The following is a 25943-nucleotide window of genomic DNA, read 5'->3' as shown; positions in this document are numbered from 1 at the left end:
ATTAATCTTTGATCACTTTTCATTCTTTCATAGTTTATTCATGAAACAAATATTTACTGTATACATAGTATATATTAGCCATTATGTCAAATGCTGGCTATTAGTTGTGAACAAGGAATATGTGCATCCTGCTTTACCTTGTAATGTAAAATATGAACAAAGCCCCGGAATCATAAGTTTGGATAAATGTATATCAAGTAATATTTTCTTTTTATCCTGGATGTTTTGTACCCCCTCATTTTACTTTCCTCCCTTTGTATATTTGAATGCCCTGTGTACAAATTAAAGTTATCTTTTTATAGGGTAATTAGCAAAAGCTTCTGAAGAGATGACATTTAAGATAAATATGGAAAGATGAGAAGGCAGCTACTGAGGAATGAGGATATCAATATTCCTGAGAGCAGAACTACCATATGCAATGGGTGAGAATTGGGAAAGACTTCTTTGTATTAGAAGAACTGAAAGGAAAATGGTGTACCTAAATATCGGCAATCTCATATTTAAGATGAGACCTAAAAGATCATTTGCAGAAGATTATATAGCTCTTTGAGCCCATTTCAAAAATTATAGTTCATCCTAGGAATACTGGAATATCATTTCAGCAGGTATATGATATTTTCTTAATTAGGACTTTAAAGATCACTCTTGTTTTTGGAGAAGGCAATGAAAAAGGAAAGGTGTGAAGGCGAGAAAGCCAGGCAAGGGCTGAAAGAATAAGCCTGGAAAGACAGTGGATGACATTAACTTGAAAGAACTGGTAATGAAATGTGAAGTAGGGTGATAGCAGATAAATTAATGAAATAAGATTGTGAAAAAATGCTAGTAGATATAAGAAGAGTAAACAAAAGGGAAGAGTCAAGAATGATTCCCAGGTTTCCGACTTTAAGTGATTAGGAAGTCTCACTTCCTGAGAAGTGAAGACTGACTATCTGGGATGTCTAGGAGTGAATCTGGGAATTCCTATAGGAAGGGATGTTCGGAGCTATTGTGAATGAAACGATTTAATTTTGAACAGTTTACGTTTGAAAGTGTTCTCTCCTAGTGAAGAGGTCAAACTAAGCCAGATGGATATAAGCTTTTGTAATTTAAAGAAGAAAACTGGAATAGGTAATGATTTGGAAGACATTGGCATAGAGCTTTATGATAAGGTTCAGTGAGAGAAGTAGGGAATCAAGAAGAGGAATATCAATGAACTTGTGGAATATAAACGAGAATAACGAACTTTATCAAATGGCATAGTGATTCTAAATAAAAATACAGGGAGATAGTATTTGAATGTGACAACCGTTTGGACATTGCTGAATAGGAAAAGAACAGTTTCAAGTGTTAAGTAGGAAATCAGATTTGGGTGGTTAAAATGTGAATGCAGGTAAGAAAGGGGATGAGGTGGTGGTTCTTGGAAGTGTACCCGTGAAGAATAACCACAGAATGAGGCTGTGGCTGGTGGACTTTGAGGAGGTTATAGGACCTTGTTTTCAAATGTTGGAGATACTGGGTCATTTTTTTTAAAGTAATGGAAATGATTTGTTAAAAATGGGAAAGTTCCGACTTCTGATTTTGAATATAACAAAATTAGGTAAAGTCCACAATAAACCATGAGGAAATAGGATCTATAGGTCACATGAGTTGATTGAACTTTGAAAGAAATATTTGTATGAAAACAGAAGGAAAGAAGGAAAAGATGGAAACAGAAGTGGATAGATTTGGATATTTAGTTATGGAAAATAAGGAAATTGCCTAAGATGAGGGAAAAATACATTTGGGGGGAGAGTATGGATAGGAACCCACTATCTGTATAATCATTCTTTGTGCAACAATATTCCAGTGTCACCTCTGTGTCAGGTGCTCTTGGAATAGATGGGAAACATCACGAAAGACATCAACACTAATGCCTGCTTTCAAGATTACAAAGTAAACCAGTACATATGGGGAGTGATTTTCTGGAATGGAGACTATTTTCTGTAGCTGGTCAGGGGCAGGCGCACAGAAGGTAAATGTTGAGGGCTCTTGACACTGGGATGGCTCCAGGTCTATGACCCTGATGTTTCTTAAGCTAACTTCCTAACTAATGTCTCCTGTAATCATGGAGAATAATATAGAAAAAATGCATTTCCATTTCCCAGTTTTATTAAGTTTTATTTATTATTTCCACTGTTTGCTAACTATTAAATACATTAAAATCTTCTAAGAAATCGAAAAAATAGAATGTTCTGTCATCCTTTGAACTTCCTCATATTCCATTTCTTCCTTTTCTATATTATTCTGAATTATCATGCCCAACCATGTTTTTACATCTTCTATACATAGCAAATTATACATATATATAATTTATATATATATATCCTTATATATATAAGACATATATTGCATGCCTAAAACTATATACTAATATATTCTTTATCATTCTACATCTGCTCTTTTTACTCAGTATTATTTTTATCAAATGCATCTTAATTTTCCTCCATTTTTTTTAGCCATACATGTTGTTTCATGTATCAATGTACAAGTTTTTGTTTTTTGTTTTTAAAGATTTTACTTATTTATTTGAGAGAGAGACAGAGTGAGAGCATCAGCCAAGAAGAGAGGGAGAACCAGGCCCCCCGCTGAGCAGTGAGCCCGCCTTGGGGCTCAACCCCAGGACCCTGGGATCATGACCTGAGCCAAGGTAGATGCTTAATGGACTGACCCACCCAGGTGCTCCATCAATATACAACAGTTTAACCATCTGTTTTTCTTAAAAAGAGATTTGGGGCCATTTTTGTGATCAGTTTCCCACACCACTTTTAGTTCTTCATCATCATATCTCTTTCTTCCCTAAAAGTAACAATTTTTGTTTGTATATTTATACATTAAAAAACAGTTTTGTCTGTTTCTTTCACTCAGATGATTTATCCATATTATTACATGTTTCTGTGGTTTTTATTTCCTTTGATAATTAAAAATCTATTATATGAAATGTTAGAATTTAGTTATTCCTTCTGCATTTGAGGACATTTGAATGGTTTCTAACTTAGAGCTCTTTTGAATATGTCCCTATGAATTAACATGTACCTGGTTTTATTTATTTTTTAAAAAGATTTTATTTATTTATTTATTTATTCATTTATTTATTTATTTATTTATTTCGGGGGTGGGCACGCAGGGGCAGAAGGAGATGGATAAAGTCTCAAACAGATTCCACTCTGAGCCCCCTATGCAGGCGGCTCCCTCTCATAACACTGAGATCATGACCTGAGGCAAAACCAAGAGTCCCTCACTTAACTGACTTCGCCACCCAGGTGCTTCCTCATGTACTGGTTTTAGGGCATATTTGAACACATTCCTTTTGTGTGTATATACCATGAGTGGTATTACAAGTCAAAGGATATATGCATTTACTGCTTTTTTGAGACGTAACCCAACAGTATGCCATGGTGGGCATGCTGATTTATATTTCCATCATTGGTAGATGAATAGTCTAGTTGCTCTGCATTCTTGATTTTTTTCTTTTAAGGTTTGTTCTTTTCATCCCATTTTTAGAAACTCTGTCATCTTCAAAATCATAAAAAATATTGTCTACCTTATGTTACTTTCTAGAAGCTTTAGTATTTTTATTTTATTTTTAAGATTTTATTTATTCATAGAGACAGAGAGAGAGGGGCAGAGACACAGGCAGAGGGAGACTCCATACAGGAAGCCTGCCGTGGGACTCGATCCAGAGTCTCCAGGATCACACCCCAGGCTACAGGCGGCGCTAAACCGCTGAGCCACCAGGGCCGCCCAAAGCTTCAGTATTTTAATTTTCACATACATATATTCACAACCGACCCAGAATCTATTTTTGTATGTGTTATACAAAACGTATGAATCAAGATTCCTTTTTTCCCCTTAAGGAGATCCAATTGAGTTAGCACATTTTATTGACAACTAGTCTTTTTTACTTTGTATTGCCATCCTTTTTTTTAATCCATTCACACACATAGATATATCTGTTCTTGACTTATTGGCTTATTTGTCTATACTTGATGCAAATCCTTACTGTAGTAATTCTGTAGTTTAGTAATAAATTTTATAAATTTTGTTATCAAAATCTTTCTACTTTGACATTATATTGGATATTATTTATTGTTTCTTTGCATTTCTATATGCATTTTAGAATCAGCTTAGTTTACAAACATGCACATTGTGCATGTATATTCATATATTTTGTGATTATGATATTAGGTGAATATAAATTTAGAGTTGTCTTTTTTTGGTGGATTGCACTTATCTTTTTGTATCTGTAATTTTGCTCCTTAAAGCTTTGTCTGATATTGGAATAACTATAAAAGTTTTTTGTTATTGTTTTAGTTAGTAACCTTTATTTATTTTTTTGATATTTTAACTTCAATATTTCTGTGTCCTTATATTGAGGTGTTCACCTTCAACAAAAACTGGTACATTTAAAAAAATAATATGGCAACATTTATCTTTTTATTATAGTATTTATTTATTTATTTTTATTATAGTATTTAGATCATTTAAATATAACGTAATTTCTAACATTTTGGGGTTTAATTCAACTTGTACATTATCTATTTTGCTTACTCTAAACATTTTTAATTTGCTTTATGTTATACTATTTTATTTATACTTTATGCCAGTAGAAAATTACAGTATAAAGCTTATCTAATTAGAGTCTGATATATATGTAGTATTTTCCTTACTTCCTGGTAAAATCAAGGATCTTGGAACATGTAAATGCATAAATTCCCTTCTAAATAAATATAAACATATTCCTTAATATTTATATTATTATTGCCATATGTTTTAATCACATATGTACTTTAGAAGATAAGGGATGTCATTTTTGTGCTTTAAATATTAATAAATTTATTATTTTGGGTTCTTTTCAAATTTCTTTTTTATCTGAGAATATATTTCTTCTACCTGAAGAACTCCTATGACTTACAATGTGGTCTATTATTGACATATTTTTTCACTTATTTGTCTGTGATAAGTTTGGCTTTCATTGTTGTAAGGATATTTTTTAGTAAATATAGGAATCTCAATGGCAGTTATTTTATTTTCACACGTAAAAAATGTCATTTTGAGGGATCCCTGGGTGGTGCAGCGGTTTGGCGCCTGCCTTTGGCCCAGGGCGCGATCCTGGAGACCCGGGATCGAATCCCACATCGGGCTCCCAGTGCATGGAGCCTGCTTCTCCCTCTGCCTGTGTCTCTGCCTCTCTCTCTCTCTCTGTGACTATCATAAATAAAAAAAAAATTAAAAAAATGTCATTTTGATATCTTGATTTCTATAAGAACTTTAGCTGTTATTATTACCATCGCCACTTTGAAGGCAATGTGTTCATTTTCTCTAGCTTTTTATATTTTTGTTTTTCAAGCATTATAGGTATGATTTTCTTTGTTTTGTTGAGATTAGTGTTCATAGAACTTCCTGTATGTGTAGCTTGTTATATTTTGTCAATTTTGAAATATGATCAACTGTTATTTCTTCAAATATTTAATTACTTCATTATGTCTCCTCCCTTTTGCATCATTGTATTGAACCATTTTCCAGATGTCCCTTGCACTATTTTCTGTAATTTTAAACATCTTTTTATCTCCTCTGGCTTCAATCTTTTTTTTTTTTTTTTTTGGTCTCTTTGGTTTGTTTCTTTTTCAACTTGAGCTAATACACTGAATTGGATTGACAAACAAGATTTACACAAATCAGAGATCCTACCCAGAACCAAGTGTTACTAATCATCTCAAGAATGTGTGTAATCAATGGCCTAGTTGAAACTGGGATTGTTCTGGGACACCAGCGATGTTCCTTACTGGTGACGGCTCCTTACTGCATCAGGCATGTTCTTTTGGCTGAGAATAGATGAAGTATCTGAGTGAGAGATAGTGTACAATTTACCTGTTCTTGATTGAACAATTATGTTGTTTCCTGATAAGTAAACTCCACTTAAAAAAAATTAAGCTAAAGATAGCTTAGTATTTTGTTTTTGAAATGATTCTCTTTATTTCATGTAATGTATTTCTTAAATTATAACAAAATATCTATCTTCATTATCTTTCATCTAAGAGTCTGCCTATAGATCTCTCATTATAGTCTTTTCATTTTTATCTTTTCATGACTTCCTAAAGGTTCATCAATATTTCTTTGCTTGGTTCAATACAAATGTAGTCAAGTAGAATATGTCTAAAACTGTGGCCAGCTTAATTTACCACAATCAATTTACAAATGACCAGGAATCTAGAAATTATCAGAATATGAAACTTCTATACGTCTTCAGAACCTCAATATATCAATTTGGCTGAGTGTTTCAAGAACACTACATCTATGTGAGTAGCACATAAAAAGTGGCTAATAATAGACATGGCAAAATTGACAGATTTATTTTAAAGATGTTATCTTGGGAAGAAATTCCCTCTCTTCATTTATGAGGTAATTGAATAAGATAATCAGAACCCCTTTTTAAAAAAAGATTTATTTATTATTTATTTATTATTTATTTATTTATTTATTTATTAATGAGAGACACAGACTGAGAAAGAGAGGTAGGTTCCTTGCAGGGAGCCTGATATGGGACTCGATCCCAGATCCCGGGATCACGACCTGAGCCGAAGGCAGGCTCCCAACCCCTGAGCCACTCAGGTGTCCCTGTCATTTGAAGTTAATTTAACACACACACATAGACACGTACACACATTTTCATATTTTTGTCAATTATTTATTTAAATCCGCAAATTAACTGCAAAGCTTTATTTTGAAGGATATTTTGACAGTTTAAAAAATTAAATGTTACTACTCATGGGGAAAATTCTATGAAACTAAAAATACTCAAATCAGAGAAAGATTCTGAAGATGACTCCCAAATTAGTGCTGAAATTGTGTTTAACAAAGGTGGTATTTTTGGATTAAGAAAAGCTTCAATACATTGAAAAGAAACAATAATACAGTAGACATATACTTTTTATTTTATTTCAAAACCTGTGTCATATTATAACTGTAACATCAAGTATAGCTTTAATTAACCTAATTTATTATCAATCCAAAGAAGATCTTTTATTTTTCACTTCTAGTGAGAGAATTACAATGTCTTTATTTGAGGCATAATTGGCACCTTCAATAAAGTAAATTGTAGAGTTTTAGTTTTGACCCGTGTATCATGAGATTTCTTCTAAGTTAGTAGGGGTTTATAATAAAATTTTGGGCAAAATAGCATAACAAAAATAGGGTGGTAAAATAACAAAACCTTTAAAAGCTACTATAATATCCTCACAAATTTATTAAAATTTTGTTCCTTTCCCCTTTATGAAAAATTTGGTGTTTGTTAACATGTTCAATTAGTTGATTTCTCTCTAGGCTTTTTCCTTAAGCTCATTTCCCTCACTCATTATGGAATATATTTTGAAGTTTCCTTCTTGAAAATCTGATATCAGTTGTTAACTTTTTAAGAAAGTTATAGTTTTAAAGAAATGGAATGACATATTTATTATTTTAAGCTTCATTGTTCTCTGTTGATCTGTCTTCTGTCTATACATCATCCATCCATTTATCTATCTATCCATCTATCTATAATTATTTGTTACCAATTCTAGGATCATCAGCTCTGACTTTTCTAACAGTAAGTATTATAGCAGAGTTTAATTTTCACATGTAGACACATTTTATGAACCATTGAGTACCATTTTAATGTAACTGCTTTACAATTCCAAAGAATTCAGCTGAACAAAGAAATAATTTGACAGACATCATATTAATAGTTTATTGAAGATCTGCAAAGCATGAATAGAGAGTGATTTTCTTTACATTTTGTTTGGAAGATATTTTTCTATTTTAATAAACAAACTCTATAAGAACAATTTTAGATTTACAGAAAACTTGCACAGGTAATAACAGAGAGTTCCCGTGTATCTTACATTGTTTTCTCTATTATTAACATCTTATATTAGCATGGTACATTTGTTACAGTTGACGTACCAATACATTATTATTAGCGAAAGTCTATACTTAGATTTACTTAGTTTTTAACTTAATGTCCTCTTCCTATTCTAGGATCTTGGCATGGATGCCAAAATAAACTTAATTCTCTTGTCTTCTTAGGCCCCCCTGGTTGTGCCAGTTTCTTAGACTTTGCTTGTTTTTGATGACCTTGACAGTTTGAGATGTACTGGTCAGAATGTCCCTAAGTTAGGATTTGTCTGATACTTTTCTCATAATTAGACTCTGGTTATGTGTTGTTGGAAAGAAGTGCCGTTTTCATCACTGCATATTAAGGGTACATACTGTCAACAGAATATATCACTGGTGTTGTTCAGCTTGATATCCTGAATGAGACTGTTTGTCAGGTTTCCCCCACTATAACATCACTCCCCCACCTCATGCCCCCACTTCTCATACTGTCTCTTTTGGAAGAAGGTAATTATCCGTGCAACCTAGTATTAAGGAGTGAGAAGTCATGCTCCACCTTCTCATGCTCCATGAGAAGTCATGGGGGTGGAGTAGCTATAATCAACTTTATACTATAAGTCCCAAACAAATAACTTTTATTTTCATTCATATATGACAATTTGACATGGCTATTTTAAAGTCTGTGGCACTTTGATTTATATAAAGCAACCTCATTACATTTTCCACTCTTTAAAGAATTAAGTGAAGCAGGCAAAAGACCCCGATTGTATCTTTCTCTAAAATACCCCCATTATTAGACCTCAGCTGATTCCTTACCTGAGTCTTAACTCTCTCATGAGTGTTAGCTGGGAGGTAGGAGGTGGAAGGTCAGGAGTCGGATGAAGGGATGAAAGATGATTATTACATATCGTATTTTGAACAGATAAAATGTTTGTGCATTTTAGTTCCAGTATTTTTTTAAAGATTTAATTTATTTATACACGAGAGATAGAAAGAGGCAGAGACATAGGCAGAGGGGATCACGCCTTGAGCCAAAGGTGGATGCTGAACTGCTGAGCCACCCAGGCACCCCTAGTTCCAGGACTTTGATATCTTTGGGTGAAATGCCTCTTGTGTATGTTTTCATATCTTAAATGAAATATCTCTTGCCCCTCCCCTGCTGGATATTTCCCAAGACTGCATGTAGAAATTGCGGAGCCACAGTGGAAACACCCTGAGTTCCAACAGTTGTTCGTAGGAGGGAAGCCTGTAGTGTCACCAGACACCCTCAGTTTGCATGGGCAAGGAACACATGTTTTTTTGTTTAGCTGTCAAGGTATCAAAGTTTGATTGCTATTGTAATGTAACTTAGCACATCCTGACCATAGTGAAGCTTTTGATTTAAAATCTTATTTAAAATTTAATTTGAAATCTTTTTAATATGAGAATCTCCCATGCCCCTAATAAATTCCCCCACTTTATCCCCGGGGTGACCTCTTCTACCTGAATTTATTAGGTAAAAGGCTGCCTTTTTCAAACCAAAGGGGTTCCAGAGATTTGTTATGGTTATTATGTTAATGGGAGAGGTCATTCAGATCATGGAGGACTCAAAGAAGATTGCTTAATTCATGAGAAACATATACTTCCTCTTTCCTATTTGTTTTCATTAGGAAAACAAATCATTTATCAATTTATTATTAAACCTGAAATTCCGGGATCCCTGGGTGGCGCAGTGGTTTGGCACCTGCCTTTGGCCCAGGGCGCGATCCGGGATACCCTGGATCGAATCCCATGTCGGGCTCCCGGTGCATGGAGCCTGCTTCTCCCTCTGCCAGTGTCTCTGCCTCTCTCTCTCTCTCTCTGTGTGACTATCATAAATAAATGTAAAAAATAATAATAATAAAAAAAATAAACCTGAAATTCCTTGCACTAGTTACTGTCTTGAGTAAAACACTGTTTGTAGAAAGTCCTTATCAAATATAGAAGTTCTCTGAAGAAACATTGAAATAATAATAGTAGTAATACAACTAATATTTAAAGGCAATTTCACATTTTGTAGGTACTGAGCCATATACTATTTGCAGAGCCTACTTTAAGGAAAAGAATATAAAATTAAGAATTAAACTATTCATTTCAAATAAGAGGTAAAATAGCAAATATTACCAATTAGAAAATCATAAATACCACAATTGCAAAAATAAAAAAAATTATCTGCCTAATGTACCATAATATTACTTTTTTTGTCTGTCTAGTTTACTCATTTGGCAATATTTTTAAACTATATACTATGCAGAGGTAGAAATATATCAGTCTTCCTTCTTTATGGTTGATCAAATGTACATTTTATTCTTTGGATTTGGAAAAACTTACAGGTCCATAATTCCTTTTAGGTAATGTCCTGTAAGTTTGGGGATTGTTGTCAAAGTTGAGAAGGGCTATACATTTTCGAGGCATTTTAACTTTCCTCGTGCAGTAACTAACTTAAATGTCACTACATTTTTTCAGTGTTTCTTTTCATAGGGCTCATATGTCTCATATCTCAGTACTACCTCTTACCCTGTTAAAACAATGGGTGAGACTCACTGCCTGAGGTATAAGCAATCTTGAAAGTTTTCTCTCTGCTGGTATAGCAAGTGATAACTTGACAGTGAACTCCTGAAGCACACCCCATAAAGTAAAACTATGTACCTCCAACAAAATTTCATCTTATCTAGATACCAAAAAATTATTTGCAGCAGTGTCAAAACCACCCTATATCAGAAGTGTGAATGAGGAGAAATCAGAGTCGTCATATTTGATTATGTGAAATAACCTATGATTTCCAGGAATCATATTAAAATATTATACTTTTGTTAACTTACAGAAGCATATGGTGTTAGAAGGAGCTCAATGAAGGACCCTGACACTTAAACACATTTGGTGATACTTTCTGCCATGGTTTATGTTGGTTTTTATCTCTTTTACCCAGGAATATTCAGTGGTACATTAGTAGGGACTCCCCTGTATTCACTAGCTAGCAATCAGCTAACACAAAGCAATACTGAAGAACTTAAAGCTTTAAATACATGCTGATTCCAGAAGATTCATAAGTCTGGTGAATAAATGACTATAAGGCTAAGTAAGTTTGGGTTGGGGCTCTGTGCTGGGAAAGAGAAATTATTCAAGAACCAGCATGGAAACTTACCTTTGGGAGAAAGACAGTGAAAGAATCAGGGAGCACTGAATTCAGTCATCACCACCAAGACATCTTCTGATCTTTTTCCACTGGATAGTCTTTCCTGCTTTGTCGAATATTAGTTGATCATAGAGTTCAGAGCCCATTTCTGGATTCTCTATTCTGTTCCATTGATCTATGTGTCTGTTTTGTGCCAGTACCACACTGTCTTGATGACCACAGCTTTGTAGTACAACTTGAAATCTGGTATTGTGATGCCCCCAGCTCTGGTTTCTTTTTCAATATTTCCCCGGCTAATCGGGGTCTTTTCTGATTCAACACAAACTTAAGGTGATTTGTTCCAGCTCTCTGAAGAGAAAGTCCATGGTATTTTGATAGGAATTGAATTAAATGTGTAAATTGCCCTGGGTAACATTGACATTTTCACAATATTAATTCTGCCAATCCATGAGTATGGAATATTTTTCCATCTCTTTGTGTCTTCCTCAATTTGTTTCAGAAGAGTTCTGTAGTTTTTAGGGTATAGATCCTTTATATCTTTGGTTAGGTTTATTCCTAGGTATCTTATGTTTTTGGGTGCATTTTTAAATGGGATTGACTCCTTAATTCCTCTTTCTTCAGTCTCATTGTTAGGATAGAAATGCTACTGATTTCTGGGCATTGATTTTATATCCTGTCACATTGCTGAATTGCTGTATGAATTCTAGCAATCTTGGGGTGGAGTCTTTTGAGTTTTCTATGTACCATATCATGTCATCTGTGAGGAGGGAGAGTTTAACTTCTTTGACAATTGAATGCCTTTTATTTCTTTTTGTTATCTGATTGCTGAGGCTAGGACTTCTAGTACTATGTTGAATAGCAGTGGTGAGAGGACAGTCTCTTCAATAAATAGTGCTGGGAAAATTGGACAGCCACGTACAGAAGAATGAAACTAGACCATTCTCTTACACCATACACAAAGACAAACTCAAAATGGATGAAAGATGTAAATGTGAGACAAGAATCCATCAAAATCCTAGAGGAGAACACAGGCAACACCCTTTTTGAACCTGGCCACAGCAACTTCTTATAAGATACATCTATGAAGGCAAGGGAAACAAAAGCAAAAATGAACTATTGGGACTTCATCAAGATAAAAAGCTTCTGCACAACAAAGAAACAGTCAACAAAACTAAAAGACAACCTACAGAATGGGAAAAGTTATTTGCAAATGACATATCAGATAAAGAGCTAGTATCCAAGATCTATAAAGAACTTATTAAACTCAACAGCAAAGAAACAAACAATCCAATCATGAAATGGGCAAAAGACATGAACAGAAATTTCACAGAGGAAGACATAGACATGGCCAACAAGCACATGAGAAAATGCTCCATATCACTTGCCATCAGGGAAATACCAATCAAAACCACAATGAGATACCACCTCATTGAATGAGAATGGGGAAAATTAACAAGACAGGAAACAACCAATGTTGGAGAGGATGTGGAGAAAGGGGAACCCTCTTGCACTGTTGGTGGGAATGTGAACTGGTGCAGCCATTCTAGAAAACTGTGTGGAGGTTCCTCAAAGAGTTAAAAATAGAACTACCCTACAACCCAGCAATTGTACTGCTGGGGATTTACCCCAAAGATACAGATGCAGTGAAACAGCAGGACACCTGCATCCAATGTTTATAGCAGCAATGTCCACAATGGCCAAACTGTGGAAGGAGCCTCAGTGTCCATCGAAAAATGAACGGATAAAGAAACTGTGGTCTATGGAAGACTCCTAACTCTGGGAAACGAACTAGGGGTGGTGGAAGGGGAGGAGGGCGGGGGGTGAGGGTGACTGGATGGCGGGCACTGAGGGGGGCACTTGACGGGATGAGCACTGGGTGTTATTCTGTAAGTTGGCAAATTAAACACCAATAAAAATAAATTTATTATTAAAAAAAGAAGCTGTGGTCTATGTATACAATGGAATATTACTCAGCCATTAGAAAGGATGAATACCCACCATTTGCTTCAATGTGGATAGAACTGGAGGGTATTATACTGAGTGACGTAAGTCAATCAGAGAAGGATGAACATTATATGGTCTCATTCATTTGGGGAATATAAAAAATAGTGAAAGTGAATAAAGGGGAAAGGAGAGAAAATGAGTGGGAAATATCAGGGAGAGAGACAGAACATGAGAGTCTCCTAACTCTGAGAAACAAACAAGGGGTGGTGGAAAAGAGGTGGGCGGGGGGATGGGGTAACTGGGTGGCGGGCAATGAGGGGGGGACTTGACTTGGGATGAGCATTGGGTGTTATGCTATACGTTGGCAAATCAAACTCTAATTAAAAAAATATCAAAAAAAAAAGATATCTTCTGAGGTAGGGACCTATGATGTCTTAGGTATCAGCCTTTGTCTCCTGATCTCCAATGCAGTATTCCAAGGTTAACTAGATTTTTTGGACTCTTCTTCCTGTCTGCTATGTCTGCAGTCATTTAGAAAATTCTTAGACATATTTAGAAGAGTGCAACTAACTTTACTTGAGAGAAGAGGGAATAAAAGATAGAGAAGGGCATCCCGGACATCAGAAGGCATAGTGAAGAGCAAGGACAATGTGAAAATCCACCACACACCAGGGAACAGGGAACTCAGTGCACCTGGTAGACATGGTGGCGGTAGTGAAATAATAGCCAGACATGGAGCTGGAAAGTACAGATGAGCCTCAGGGATTTGGATGCAGGATATTACAGGCTAGAGAATAGTAGAGGATCTTTGGTCCTATAAAGGTAGGAGGGTGTTTACTTCACTCCATATAAGAATGGACTGAACTGAGCAATTTGAAAAGTATATTGTGTCTTTCAGGGAAAGTGCCTAAAGTCCCCTGGCACTAATCTACAAGTTTTTTAACAGCACTTGAATAGACCTCATGAGCTAATCCATCTCTAAGATAGATTTGGTTTAGGGAAAACAAGAGTCAGCAAATAGTTCTTTCATTTACAGGTATGCAATAGATTAGTTATCAGATATTAGATTTTGCAGGTGAGCCTAATCATTTTTACTCCAAACTATTCCAAATATAGAAAGGCACCATAATGTTTTTAAATTCCATAGTGACTTCCCATTTCTGGGAAATCATAAAATGTTTCATGTCTTTTAACAACATTAACAGGTAAGGCGTGTTGTTATGAATAAGGTAATATTGTGTTTGTCAGCTGACCTGTGTATCTTAAACCCCTCAAATAATATTTCTTTTTTTTTTACCAGAGAGAAAAGTTAAACCAAATCAAATGAAAGAGTAGCTTATTTGTCAGATTTCTCAATTTTTCCCATTTTTCCATAGGATTTTCTTGTATAAGTTCTAGTGTCCTCTGTAGGGTGGATATGCAGTGCTCCTGCAGCAAGTTGCCAGCTTAGCACACTTGAGCTACCAAAACATGGCACAGACATTTGCCTTTTAACCTTCTGTTTTCCTATCTGATATCTGCAAACATGTTACTTGTTCTAAGTTCAGAGTCAGTTTGCTCTTTAAGTACAGATGGGCAAAACTAAAAAAATAAAGAAGTGTTTGTTTTCCCCATCCCAACCGAATAGACTTATGCTATCAAACTTTTCATTCAGACATATCCACAATGCACGGTCTTGCTCTTCACTACAGGAGTCAATGAAATGAAGACATATCATTACTCCCAGGAGAGCTATAGAGAAAAACAGAAATTTTATATTTGGCAATACACTTTGGGTTATGTTTCACACGTTTATATAGGGAGGAGAGTGTACACATAAATGTCATGGACTGAAAAATTTTTAGCACTTTCCACAGACAATAAATTGTGCTCAATTTAACAACCTGTTTTAGGATAAAGTCAACTTATTCGAGGTAGAACTAAAGAATTCTGACAGTAAATCTTGTCATATCTAACATAATTTTTTAATGTACGGATTATGACTAATTGTCAAGTAATTTTACATTTGATGAGCCTTTTTGTTCAGTCTTGTGTTTCTGATTTTTAAGTGTTTACACTGATTCTAGGTAATGCCATAATCATCTAGCAGCTAGCTTCTTTTCCAGGTTTTTAAAAGATAGTTAGGCAAGCCATATATTTTGAGGAAATTGAGCCATCATGAGATCACGTGTAGGCAAAATCCTTGCTGGAGAAGGCACATTCCATTATTTCTGGCACTTTGTATAAGCCATTGTAAAATTCTGGTGCAAACACATCTGTAGATAGGGCCACATTTCTCCAGAATATGAAGTTGGACAGGTAACACAGATTTCCCTGCACTTAAAGCCTTTGAGTGTTACCACCTTGTGGGCAATCTTTTCTCCAATTTCCACAAACCTTCTCTTGTTTTTCTGTCAACTTCACTCTTCGTTATGGCCTCCTTTGCTAATGCTCTCTGTTTTGCTTGCAGTGTATGAGTCACTAGAGTCAGGGAACATCTATCTATGTGTCAACTGTACTTTTTCCTACATAGAATACACTGTCTGAAGCTTACAAAAATGTGCAACCACCCCAAAACCTCTATTCCTGAGGAATAAGTTGTTCTCACTTGAGAACTATGGCAAAGGTGTCAATTTATTTGAGTTTAATCTATCCCTAGTTTGTTTAGCTTCTTGGATGTGTATATTGCTTTTCATTATATTTGGGAAATTTGTAGCCATTATTTCTACAAACATTCTTTCTGCCCTTTCTCTCCTCTTTGGGACTCCCATTAGGCATATGTTGGCATTCTGATGATGTCTGCTAGGTCTGTGTTCATTTTTTTTTTAAATTCCTTTTTTCTTTCTGCTCCTCAGACTGGAAAATCTAATTGACTTATTTTCAAGTTCAGTGATTCTTTTCTCTCCCACCGCACATACACCATTCGCCACCTCTGGTGATTTTTTCATTTCAGGTATTAAACTTTTTTAATTCCAGAATTTCTCTTTGGTTCCTTATTGTAATTTCTATTTCTATCTCTTTCTAGTCTCTCTTTGGTGAGACAGTGCTCTCATGCTTTCCTTTAATTCTTTGGATATGGTTTCCTTCCATTTTTAAACATTTTTTAATAGCTAAAGTCTTTGTCTAGTAAATCCAACATCTGGGCTTCCTCAGGGACAATTTCTGTTCTGTTTTCCTGAGGATGAGCCATACTTTGCTGTTTCTTTGCATGTGCCATCATTATTTGTTGAAAACTGGACATTGGACATTTTGGGCAACAATGGAGTCAGACTCTCCCTGCACCTCAAAACTTGTTTTAATTGCTGTTTATTATTGCCTTTTTCCCACTGTATGTTTTAATGACTTTCTTGGACAAATTCTTTAAAATATGTCTTCTTTGTTATCTATGGCTGTTGAAGTATCTGCTTGGTAGCTTGGCAGTCAGTTTTTGATCAGACAGATAGATATTATCTTCTTGGATACTTTAAATCCATAAGTTTCCCACCCTTTGCATAAGGGACTGAGTATGTTTGGGAGCACAACTTTCACATTCTAGCAGTTTACAACTTGTCTCAGCCTTAATTGCAGCTTGTGCATGCCTCAGGGCTAGATAGAAGTAAAAAACCAAGGGCTTCTTAGCTCTTCCCTGGCATTATTTGCAGAATTTGCCTTCCTTTTCTAGTTTAATGGGAGTTTTGTTTTGTTTTGTTTTCAGGATCACTTGTTGGAATTTGTAAGATACTCTTCTACATTTACTGAGATTATCATATGTGGGGCTTTTTTGAGATTGTTAATATCATAAATTATGTTAATTGACTACGGTTATAAAATATTTTTTCACTCTAGAGCTCCTGGGTGGCTCAGTTAAGCATCCGACTCGATTTCAGCTCAGGTCATGATCTCAGGGTCCTGAGGCTGAGCCCCACGTCAGGCTCCATGCTCAGTGGGAAGTCTGTTTGAGATTCTCAGCCTCTCCCTTTGCCCCTCCTCCCCCCAATACATAAAGAAATCTTCAAAGAAATATTTATTTGCTTTTTCATATCTTCTGCTAATATTATTTGTAATATTTGTGTGCAGTGTAAGCAGAGCACAGTTTAATATATATTTAAAATATATTCAGGATATAATAATAGCAAATAAAACTACACTAGATTCCTCTGATGGAGTATGCTCAAATACAAATTAGGGAAAAAATATATTTTTTTCTATATTTGCATGAGATGTATTTTCCTATTGTGTATTTTAAAAAAAATTCAGTAGCATAATTGCTAAATAAACATATAAAAATCTTGTTAAGGCAATAGATAGTATTTAAAATGTTTTTTTCTAAATAAAATAGATTAATTCAGAGCTGATAAAAATTTGAAAATGGTATTTTTAGTTAATTTTTGAAATTTCTAAAATGTACATCTTGTCTTTATTCATTGCCTAGTCCAATTATTAAAGAATACACGTAAAATAATATTTATTTTTACATCATTGGCTGACCTAGTGGCAGGAAAAGCATGAATAAAATGGCAGCAAGATAGCCGTTTGTTAATAGCCTAAGTTAATACAAAAACAAAAAACAAACAAAAACACCAGGAAATAAATTCTTAAATTTCTTAGCATGGATGTTCCTCGTAAGCAGCACCAATTATCAGATAGCACAAATTTAGGAATGTTTAATCTATTATGTGAACTTATTTGCAGTCCCTTCAGCAAATAGCATGACTAATGCCCAAGAAGTTTTCAGCTTGCAGTGTCAGTGTTATTCTTTTTATTCACTGACCAAATCTTTTACCTCTATAAAACTAAACTCTCTTTTTGCACAAACCTAGCTAAATTGTGTCATAGAGTTTCACCTACAGTGGAGGTATTAAATGACTATCACTCTGGCTTTGGTTATTAATACTGACTTAGCATGAAACATTTTCATTACGGTATTGTTAAGATGAAAAGAGGACCCAACCCCTGCTCTTCTAGAGAGGCACTTACCCTGAACAATGTCAACCAAGTCCCTGGATATACCTGATTAAGCTTCGCTTACTTTTTTGATTGCAAGAAGATAAGAACTGATCACCTTCCTTTTTCATAACTAGTCTCTTTCTCTTGATATCTCTTTAGAATTGTCTTTTGTTTTCTTTAGAACTGTCTTGTTGTAAATCTTCTATATCTATTAATTAGACAGATTCCTGCTCCAACATAATATACTTATTTATGGTAACTGCAAACAATAATCTCCTGTATACATGTTTATAAATTTTTTCCTCCTTATTGAAAGAAGCCTACCTTTTCATTTTTCCATGTCCTCAATCAGGTGATCATAACATTTTATAAAACACGCTTTACAATATAATTCATTCTGTCTAATTTCATCCATAAAAACCTGTTTTGAATCCCAGTTAACTTTCAAACTGACAGCTATACTGTTTCTTTTATCCAGCAAAAGTAGCAAGGTAAAATGTGGTCAGAAAAGCCTAGTAAAGAGTATACCAAAACAGAATCTTACTTCCCAAAATACTAGTGAAATTCTAACCTGCATGTTTTTATTTTTCAAGAAATGAAATTTGAATTGTCTTTTTATATTGATTTATCATAAATTTCCCTCAAATCTTATTCATTTAGTAACTCTCTCATTGAAACATGTGCCCATAAATGAAGAGGAGCATTTACTTAAAGTCGGTCTTTGGATATATGTTTTGAATAAAAACAAAACAAAACACATCTGTAGTGTGAGTATAGCTGGAAGACTCTTTGGTCATTATAAAAACATACAAATACATTTCCGCATGGACCACTTTGTGTAATAATCTGTCTTTTCTTTGGGCACTGGAGATAACAGAAGAACAGCAGAGCAAAATTTAGCTCTGATCTTCACTGGACCATTGAACCTCAACTGGTATCACCAGCTGTGGAAGTCCATGTGGTACAAAGTGCCTGAAGGAGGAAGCACAAGGCTGTTCATGTTCTACACATGTAACCCCATTGGTATCAAAGCAGCTCACTGGAGGATACTTCAACCCCCAAAGACTATTTGACCACATTTCTAGAGCTTTCTGATATAAAAGACTTTAAGAAATAAAAGATAATATATGAAGGCTTTCATCCCTATCCCCTCAGACTCCATTGTAATCACCTTCTGAGAAACACACCTCATTACAAAACCAAATTGCTTGCCTCCCAAGAGCTGCTTTCAAGTCTGGGTGGATTTTACTTATTCTCCAAACAACCAAAAATAATCAAGATGATTGTCTTAGTTTGACAATGTCTGATGGCTTTTGCATAATAAAGTCAGAAAGGTTTTCTTTTCTCTGTTGTTTTTTTAAAGAAAATTCCTTCTGATAAATGAAGACTGTGTATAATTGATGCATATTAAAAATAACGTTATTAATTCATGTCATATGAATACTTATAAACAGTTGTATTAAGAAAGCAGTTTCAGTTTATCTGAATTTAGAGATCTTAATCACATCATTTAGAAATTAGCCAGAAGTGTAGACTCTTATATTATTCTTATATTATTGAATCTACCTTTTGTCCTTGAAATATTTTCCCTTGGTATCTATTTGTCTAAAATGCAATAGCATAATCACTAACACCAGCTTATATAAAAATCTTTTCAAGGCAGTAAATCAAATAGTATTTAAAATGTTTCTTTCTAAGTAAAGTTCTTGCCAGGTGCCAGGGAGAATCTCAAACAACCTGTTGGAGGGGAGCCAGCAGAAAAGATGACCATAAATTTAATATAGACTTTAGTTTGAAATTACATGGAGAAAATTAGTTGCTGCTTTTTCTGTATTCTTGTGTGGCATTGCCCTGGTCATTCTTCAGAGTTGCCTTGACTTTGTTTTTGGAACCATCATCCATACTAATAAGACCTATGTCATCAAGACACTTAAGGAAATGCCACCATAGTTCTTAGTTCAGACATGTTGGGAATATTTGGAGGAGTGGTATAGTGTGGTAAGTATATTTGCATGATGATATGACGAGTGACGAGTCTTCTCAGATGAAATTTACCATAAAGAGGAGGGAGGGGAGAGAAAGAGAGGAAGAAGGAGAAGGCAGGAGAGAGAGAGGGAGAGAAAGAGAGAAAGAGAAACAGAGTTGAAGAAATAGAGAGTGGGGGGAAGGGAGGATGTTTAACAGTATTCCAGGCCTCTATGCCCTAGATCTCAATACCACTCCCTGCCACCATCCTGCAGTTGTGACCACCAAAAACATCTCCAGACATTCGTGAATGTACCCTGGGGCAAAGTCATCCTTGGTTGAGAACCACTGATATAAAGGAAGGAGGGTTTTGAGCCTAACATTACAGTGTGTTATACAGATGGTTATTTGGATTGGCCTGCTCTGCACACCAATATATCCAACCAGGACCAAGAGTGCAGAGCGTACATAGATATATGATGAAGATGAATTCCATAGAACCTATCAGGAATATTGGTAGAACTCATGGTTGCAGCTGGATGAAGAATGCTATCATAACTATATTCAAAAGTATATCATGTGAATCAGCTTCTGGGAACTTGCTGGAAAAAATATATTGGTGGGTTTGATTGGCTATTATTTAGTTTTAGTATTTTATGAGGCATCTATCTTCATGAATGAAATTAGATTGTAGGTTCTCTTTCTCATATTGTCTTCATCTGGTTATGGTAGCAAGTTTACAGGAATCTAAAGCTAGTTGGGGAATACTACCTCTCTCTTCCAATGAAAACATTTCTACAGGCTTCTAATTCCCTTCACTTGAGTGTTTGAAAGTACTCATCTCTAAAGCTGTATGGGTCCAAGATTCTCTCTGTGGAGAAAAACAAAATAATAATGATTTAAGAATTTCGTGATTTTAAGACCACTTAGTTTTGTTTTGTTTTTTTTAGTCACTTGTTAATCTAGACTTTTCTAAGAATCTCTTTTCTCATCTCAGTTTTTCACTTATCAGCTTAAAGTTATTCTAAATGTTTTCTTTTCAACCTTTTAATTCCTTGTTATTCAAGATGTCTTTTGCAGATCAGCAGTACTAGCTAGCATCACCTGGGACCTTTCCAGCTATGCTCAACTTCAGGTTCCACTCCAGACCCACATAATGAAGTCCCTATTGTGGGTTGAATTGTATCCCCCACCCTTCAAATTAATATATTGAAGTCTTAACCCTCAGTACCTCAGAATGTGACTAAAATTGGAGATAGGGCTTTTAAGGAAGTAATTAAGGTTACATGAAGTCATACGGGTGGGCTCTAATGAAAGATTACTGGAGTCTTTATAAAAGGAACAGGCACCAGGAAGTGCAGCGGAGAGGCCCAGAAAGCAGTCAACCATCTGTAAGCCGAGGGTAGAGACCTCAGGAGAAACCCAAACTGCTAAGTCTCGATCAAGTTCAAGTCTCGATCTTGGACTTCAAGTCTCCAGAACTGTGAGAAAATGAATTTATTTTTGTTTAAGCCACCTTATCTATGGTATTTTGTTATGACTGCCCTAGTGAACTAAGGCAGTCTTCAAGTTCTTTGTAACCACACTAAGTGTTGAGAAGCATTGTTTACTCCTGCATCTGCATGAATAGACTCCTTTTTTATTATTAATATTGTTGACTTGTATGTTTTTTTCCTCGATCAGAGTTTCCAGAAATTTATCTATTTTTAAAAATATTTTATTTATATATTCATGAGAGAGGCAGAGATAAGCAGAGGGAGAAACAGGCTCCCTGCTGAGAGCCGATGCTGGACTCAGTCCCAAGACCCTGAGATCATGACCTGAGCCAAAGGCAGATGCTCAACCACTGAACCACCCAGGTGCCCCAAATTTATCCATTTTATTGGACTTTTAAAAGAACTAACTTTTGGCTCTCTTGATCCTCAATATTATATCTCTCTGTATTATTTTATTATTTTCTTCTATTGCCTTTATTACTTGTTTTCACTTTGTTCGAACTTATTCTCAGGTAGAATCTTTAAATTCAGTGTTATTGTATCATATTAATTTTAAATTAAATAGACATACTGATAATATATAGATGGTTTAATTGTCCATATACCTTAGAAATATTGAGGTTTCTTAGATTAGCCGAAATTTGAAAAGACTTTCCTCAGTTTATTTTTTTAAGATAGATTTATTTATTTATTTATTTATTTATTTATTTATTTATTTATTTATTTATTATTTATTTATGATAGAGAGAGAGAGAGAGAGAAAGAGAGAGAAAGGCAGAGACACAGGAGGAGGGAGAAGCAGGCTCCATGCCGGGAGCCCGACATGGGACTCGATCCCAGGACTCCAGGATCGCGCCCTGGGCCAAAGGCAGGTCCTAAACTGCTGAGCCACCCAGGGATCCCCAACTTTCCTCAGTTTAGTGAAGTGCACTGAATGCTATATCTGTGGACCTTTATCATGTGAGTGTAGTTATGTTGCCCCAGCTGCAAAAGGATGAGGTGTAAAATGTTGCTTTATGAAGGCATCACAAGCCATATAATGTGAATGTGTTGCTTGCTCAAACATTAGTAAGGATATAACTTCTTATCAAAGAGAATAAAAGGTGTAACTTCCCATACTAAATATACATCAGTATTCCAAGGATAACCACCAAGTCCTGTTGATTTTACTTTCAGGTATTTTTCCATATCTCCTTTCAAAACGTTAGTCCAAATGATAATCATCCTTCAAAAAACTACTGTAATATCATCCTACATTGGATGTATCAAATTTATAAACTGATAAGTGTTTGTAGGATAATAATCAAGCTTCTCACCGTGCTCTACAGGTATCTCTATGATCTCGTTTATTCAGCCCCACTCATGTTGTTTTTTAACACTCTCTTGTGAGGACTCTACTTTTTCAGGATGTGGGTTTCATTAACCTCCCCTGAGGGGCCTCACACATGCTGACCTCTGGATCAATCTCCAGTGCACTATTACCTGACAAATTTTTCTTAACCCTTTGTGGCTCCACCCAAATATCAGGGTTCTGACTCCAGAGACTAAATCTGGTTCGTTGGCTGTAAGTTTTGACTGCATCCTGTATTTTTTTTTCATGGCAATTCTAAGATTGGAAATTCAATAATTGTGTAATTAGCTATTTCAAGTCTGTCACCTTGCTGTCGTGAAAGCTTCACAGGGCTGTCTCATTTACCACCCTAGTGTTTCAAACGAGTGAAAATAAGTAGAGACTATCTAATTTAAAGCAAATGCAATAAAGATTTTCAGTCCATTTCTTGCACAGCCAACTTTAGAAACTCAAATTAAATTATATTTTCTAAAGTTATAATGAAATTTATAAAGGATAATAAATTTGATTTTAACTCATAATAGCCTTCTGGGTGATGAAATTTTATTCATATTAGCCCCCACAGGATCTTAAAATGAACCCTGATACTTACTACATTGCAGTGGTATCGAAAGGGCCATTCTTTAACTTTAAGGGTGTGTGTCTGTTTTAAATAGACACTTTTTTTAGAGTAGTTTTGGGTTGCAGTGAACCTACACTGACAAATCATTACTCAAAGTTTATACTTTGCATGAGGGTTCACTCTCAGTGTTGTACGTTCTATGGATAGTCACAAATGAAAAAAAATTGGCATATATCTACCATCAGAGAATCACACAAAGTAGTTTTTTCTGCCCTAAACGTCCTCTGTTCTCCATCTATTCATCCCTCCCTCCATCTACCCCTGGAACTTCTCACTGATTATTTTACTGTCTCAATAGTATTGCCTTTTCCAGAGTGTTATATAGTTGGGGTAGCTTGATAGTTCATTTCTTTTTGGCATTGAATAATATTCTATGGTGGTCTTAGATAATATTCATTCTGTGGTCAGGATGTACCACAGTTTATCCATTCCCTACTGAAGGACCTCTTAGTTGCTTCCAAGTTTGGCAATTATGAAAAAGCTGCTATAAATAATCACGTGTAAATTTTTCAGGGACATAATTTTTCAGCTTACTTGTGTAAATTCCAATGTAATTGCTGGATCATATGTTAAGAGTATGTTTAGTTTTATAAGAACCTGACAAACTGTCTTCTGAAGTCGCTCTGCCATTTTGCATGCCTACTAGCAATGTATAATGTTGCTCCACATCCATGCCACCATTTGATGTTGTCAGTCTTTTGGATTTGGGCCATTCCAATAGATATGTAGTGGTATTTCATGTTGTGTTAATATTCAGTCTCATGATAACATGGAATTAGGCAATTTTTCATATTCTTACTTGCTACCTATACATCATCTTTGGTGAGGTATCTGTTTAGGTCCTTTGGCTACTTTTTAACTGGGATTTTCATTCTCTCATTGCTGAGTTTTAAGGGTTCCTTGTATTTTGGATGGTAGTCCTTTATCAGATATGTCATTTGCAAATATTTCCTCTCAGTCAGTGGCTCGTCTTCATTCTCTTAACAGTGTCTTTCACAGAGCAGAGGTTTTTAATTTTAATGAAATCCAGCTCATCAATTCTTTCTTTCATGGATTGTGCCTTTGGTGTTGTATCTGAAAAGTCCTCATCAAACCCAAGGTCATTTAGGTTTTCTCCTAGGAGTTTTATAGTTTTGCATTTTACGTTTAGGTTTGTGATTTACTTTGAGTTAATTTTTGTGAAGATCTGTGTCTAGATTCAGTTTTTTGCATGTGAAGTTCAGTTGCTCCACTACTGTTACTGAGAAAATTATCTTTCTCCATTGTATTTCCTCTGCTCCTTTGTTGAAAATCAGCTGATCATACTTCTGTGAGACTCTATTTTGTTTTGTGATTTATTTCACTAACACCCTACTCTCAATTACCTTAGCTTTATAATAATAAGTCTTGAAGTTGGTTTTGCAAGTCTTTCAACCTTATTCTCCTCCTTCACCACCATGTTGTCTGTTCTGGGTCTTTTACCTCTTCACATAAATTTTAGAATCAGTTCGTCAATAGCCACTAAATGGTGTGCTCAGATTGATCAATATTGTGATAAATCTATAGATCGAGTTGGAAGGAACAGATTTGTCTTCCTACGCATGAACAAATACTTTTTTTCTGTTAATTTAGTTCTGTTATATTTCAAAATGGTTCCTTTACCCCCTCCCCCTGTCAGAAGCAAGAGGGGACTTTTCTCTGATATTCACTGTTGAAAACCTGGAGGTAAAACTCACAGAAGTATTAGTCCCACCGAAACCTATGACTGGAGTTTTAAACTCAGACTTGCCTACACTGAGCCACCAGCAATTCAGGAATTATAGTTCACGTTTTCCTACCCAGCACCCATTCCTTTGGAGTCTTCTGCTCATGGATTCCTAGTAAGATCCAGCTGGACCTGCATCATATTTAGTGCAAGTGATTATGATGTTTGTATTCACTTTGCTTGGAATTGGTTTGGAAATGGACATATTACAAAATTCTGGTCAGAGATGTTAGAGGAGTTCCAGGCGACCCTTTGAAAAGGTTGCTCTTTATTTACTACACAGTATCCTGTTGAAATGTGTTATCTGGAATTTCTGCATCCATCTTTAGAAGCTAAAAGTCCAGGTGACATGGTGAGGTTGGCAGATTAGCAATATGAAAAGATCATATCATTTAACTGTTCAGTTGTTTTAATCCTAGAGTCAGCTTTGTGAATAGTTTTTATGTGAGGCTCTCATATTTCCTAGCTGTTGAAGATGATTTAGAAAACCTTTGATAAGAGTTTTTTGTAATTCGTTGTTGAGAGTAATGAACTAATATACAAACCAAACAAAAACAAAACAACCCAAAAAACAAAACAATGAGTAAATTAAAATCATTTTTTAATTTATGCATTTTATTTATCAAATAGAGATTATTTCCCAGATCCAGAAAATTTGGTCCCTGGAATTAAAAGCAACTCATAGACAACTGAAGCAATATTTTAGGAGAAGTGATCCTAGTAATTAATAAGTAGTAATTATAGTCAACTTCTCTTGTTTCAAATTTCATTCCAACACTTACAAATTATGACCTCAGACTAGTTATTTAATTTTCCCATGCCTCAGTTTCCTCATATATAAACTAGAGAAGTAGTAGAATATATTCCAGGGTTAC

This window comes from Nyctereutes procyonoides, unplaced genomic scaffold (assembly GCF_905146905.1).
Source record: "Nyctereutes procyonoides isolate TBG_1078 unplaced genomic scaffold, NYPRO_anot_genome, whole genome shotgun sequence".
Classification (NCBI taxonomy): domain Eukaryota; kingdom Metazoa; phylum Chordata; class Mammalia; order Carnivora; family Canidae; genus Nyctereutes; species Nyctereutes procyonoides.
The sequence above is the reverse complement of the archived record's forward strand: the minus strand, read 5'-3'. Positions refer to the sequence as shown.